The sequence below is a fragment of the Dipodomys spectabilis genome, unplaced genomic scaffold (genome assembly GCF_019054845.1).
Source record: "Dipodomys spectabilis isolate Male_0828 unplaced genomic scaffold, ASM1905484v1 ptg000054l, whole genome shotgun sequence".
NCBI lineage: Eukaryota > Metazoa > Chordata > Mammalia > Rodentia > Heteromyidae > Dipodomys > Dipodomys spectabilis.
Genome location: NW_024870731.1, coordinates 9,891,428 through 9,895,356, shown reverse-complemented (window position 1 = coordinate 9,895,356; position 3,929 = coordinate 9,891,428). Strand labels below are relative to the sequence as shown.

The 3,929-nt window shown below is 40.8% G+C and overlaps 1 pseudogene; it reads left to right on the top strand.

Annotated features, from left to right (window-relative positions):
- Window positions 1–3,028: 3,028 nt before the first annotated feature.
- LOC122107836 lies at window positions 3,029–3,664 on the top strand (annotated as a pseudogene).
- The last annotated feature ends 265 nt before the right edge of the window (window positions 3,665–3,929 follow it).

Below are 3,929 nucleotides of genomic sequence, written 5' to 3'. Positions count from 1 at the left end.
AGCTGGGACCTGGGAATGTAGACATATGCTATCCTCATCCTTCTCGAATTCCCTGTCATCTACACAGTCCACATGTATTATCCAAATGCTTTGTGTATAAATTGTTAGGTTAATCTCTAAAATTTTTACTTTATTTATTACTGTGTGTATGTATGTATGCATGCATGTGTGTGTGTGTGTGTGTGTGTGTGTGTGTGTGTGCGTGCTGGTACGAGAGCTTGAACTTAGTGCCTGGACACTGTCCCTGAGCTGTTTTGTTCAAGGTTAATGCTCTACCACTTGAGCTACAGCTCTACTTCTGACTTTTATTTTTGTTAGTTGGAGATAAGCACTTCACAGATTTCCCTACCTGTGCTGGCTTTCCTCAAATCTCAGCTTCCTGTGTAGGTAGGGTTACAGGCATGAGCCACCAGCACCCAGTTTAAATTTTATTTTTTAATGACAGACTTATGTATAATTGTTTAAATCTTCATGTCACTTCACACTGAGTTTTCTTGATGAACTCAATTTATGAGATAAGTTAAGGGGTACATGCATATAATTACAACTATTCAGGAAGTGGAAGTCAAGAAGATGTGGTTTCAAGGCTAGACTAGACAAAAATTTAGTGAGAATCTCTATCTCACGTCTATAATCCTAGCTACACAGGCAGTATAGGCAGAAGGATAGCTGGCCCATGCAAAACTATCTGAAAAAGAACTAAAGCAAAAGGGTTGGAGATGGTACAAGAAGCACAAGGCCCTGAGTTCAAACCCTAGTAGCATCAAAATAAAAAAGATTGTTTTATTTCTATTTGTAGTTTACCTAAATCTACCTTTCCTCAAATTCTGTTGTAACTCTACCTTTGCTTGATGTACATCCACAGTTCCCTGCTTCATTGCAATGACTTTGTTGGATTCCAGGTTCATTCCTGAGTCTTAAAAGTAGTGAGCTAGGTCAACTGTGACAGATCCTGTACTTCTCTCTATACCTGTACTTGAGAGAGTACAGTTACTGTTGACTACCCCCAAGCAGGGCATCTCTCTGGCAGGGGACCTGGCCTATGCACAGAGCCACTGACTTCAGTGAGTGCAACAGTCCAAAGATTTTCCTTAAGGCTTAGGCCTGGAACTAGCACACTGTCATTTCCACTGCATTCTTTTGGTTGTAGTGAGTGACAGAGTCCATGCAGATTTAGTATGAGGGGACTAATGAGAATATGGTTTATTTATCTTCATTCAATTGATACATTGTATCACATTTACTGATTATTATGATTAAGATATATGTGCATGTGAACTACTATGGTGAAATTCTTGGTGCAATTAACATACACTACAAATTGAATGATAGAGGCTGGGAATGTGGCTTAGTGGTAGAGTGTTTGCCTAGTATGCATGAAGCCCTGGTTCAATTCCTCAGTTCTACATGAACAGAAAAAGCCAGAAGTGCAGTTGTGGCTTAAGCGGTAGAACACTAGCCTTGAGCCAGAGAGAGGCTCAGGGATGGAGCCCAGGCCCTGAGTTCAAGCCCCAGAACTGATAGAAAAAAATTGAATGATATTAGAATGAAAATATCATTCAGTTCTCTTCTTGACTGTATAGTTTCTGCTGAGACATGTCTAATGGGAATTCTCTTATGTGTTAGTGATATTTTTGCTGTTGTTAGGATTTGCTCTTTGTTTTGTACTTTTTTTTGCAGTACTGAAAATTGTATCTAGGGCCTCATGAATACTAGCTAAGTACTGTGTCACTAGGAATAGCACTCTGTCCCCAGCCCTAACTTATACTTTAGACATTGACTGTAATATACCTTATTATATGACTATAGTATACCTAGTTGGTTCTAGTTGGGAATCTTTGAGCTTCTTGAATCTGAGTATCCATATCTCCTTGGAGTTTTGGAAACTTTTTGGGTATTATTTCATGAAATAGGTTTTCAATGCCTTTCCCCTTTCTTATAATATGAATATTTGTTCACCTAATGGCATCCCATAAGTCTTTTTAAATTCTTTAAATTATATATTTTTCTGGATTGATTTTATGAGTTTTTTCTATAAATATGTTTAAAATTATATATTAAAACTAACACTTTACAATTATTAGAATTAATGTAAATCATTTTGGCTTTCCTTAATAGTGTGACTCAGCTGGGGCACATAGAGCTGGCAATGATCCAAGAAAAAACAAATTGGCTATAGAGCTAAAATGGTAATATAAATGGAAATGCTTTTAGCATATCTTCTTTCCAGGAATCTCCAGACTGACTGAAATAGGACAGCATAAAAATGGAAAATTACTTTAGGAGGAGATTTGCATGTTAGAAGCTGCCACTTATCAGTTGCCTTGGGTTTATAAAGCGTCTTTCTTTCCTTTTTTTTTTTTTTTTTTGTCAATCAGGGGGCTTGAACTCTGGGCCTGGGCGCTGTCCCTGAGCTCTTCAGCTCAAGGGTAGCATTCTACCACTTGAGACACAGAACAATTTCCGGCCTTTTCTGTCTATGTGGTGCCTCACGCATGCGAGGCAAACACTCTACCACTGAGCTACCTTCCCAGCCCTTAGAGTGCTTTCTTTCCAGAATTATTACTCAATCTTCTAAACTCTCCTCCTCAGATTGACAGATGTGATTAATTATATCTCTCCATTATTCTTCCTTGCACTGAATGCTATTAGACTAACCTATATGTTTCTGTTTTGAGACCCTCTTAGAATATAAGTTGAGAGAACAAAGAATAAATTATAAAAGAATGAATGAATCTTCTGCCCACTCTCTCACCTTCCTGAATCATTGCTTTTCTGTTTCCCTCTTTCCTAGTTTAGCTATATCCATCTACTTCCTGAGAATACATGTTTTAAAAAAATATCACAGTTACATTTGGTAACTCTGTAAATAAGGAAACAGGTTATGAAAAATTTTCATCTCTCTAAGTGCTTAAAACAATCACCCACTCTTATCCTATTATACACAGCGTATACGGTTTGGCTTTGGACATAAACCTTCCCTGCTGTGAGTGTTTTTAAACCTTTAAAGTCTTAAGGACTAGATGGTATGATGGCAGGCACTGGGGAAGATGCTCGAGGGCTCTACAAGGCTGGCATCCGAGCCACTCTGGAGGCTTGGCCTGCTTTGCAGATTGCTGTGGACAATGGCTTTGGGGGCATGCACAGCCAGGAAAAGGCCCAGTGGCTTTGTGGTGCAGTGGAGGATTATTTCTTCTACAATGCTGACTTGGAGTTGGATGAGGTGGAAGCTCGTGGGCAGCTGATGACCAATGAGTTGGATACAGTTGTGGAGGATGGGAGTCTGCACCAGCTGGGATGGGAGCCAGCGGCTGCAGACCATGTTTCAGCACTTCCAGAGAGGTGATGGGGTTTCCCTGAAGGAGATGACCTCTCACATCACCCAAAAGAAGCTTAACGTCACAGCCACTGCACTTAAGACTGGCAAATAGGCAGAGGAGGCAGAAGTGGACATAGTGGAAGAAATGGAGATCACAGCTGAGAATAATGGGGCTCCTACTGAGAGTGTGCCCCTAGGCTGAGCCCTCTGATTCGAATTTCCAGACTATTAAGGAAGAGGATATAGTGGACAATGGCTGGACCATTGTGCAGAGAAAGAAATGAGTGGATCTGGAAATGGTTTTTGAGCCTTTGTTTCTTAGGTGTTTGGAGACTTCTGTAGGGTTGTTGTCCTTATTGTTTTGAGGTTTATAGACCTCTGGACTATTTGTTCACCCTGTTCCCACCCTCTTTCCTGATACCCTGTCCAGCTCCTTCCAGGGGTCAAAAAGCCCTAGAGTCCTTGGTTGAGAGGGTGATGGGGCTTACCTTACCATAGCCCTCAAGCCTTAAGGTACCAAGTGAATGATTAGGCTGGCTTTTCCAGCACAGTGCCTCTTGGGTATAACCAATGTGAAGAGGGTTGGGGGTGGGGGTGAGTGTGGGTGTGG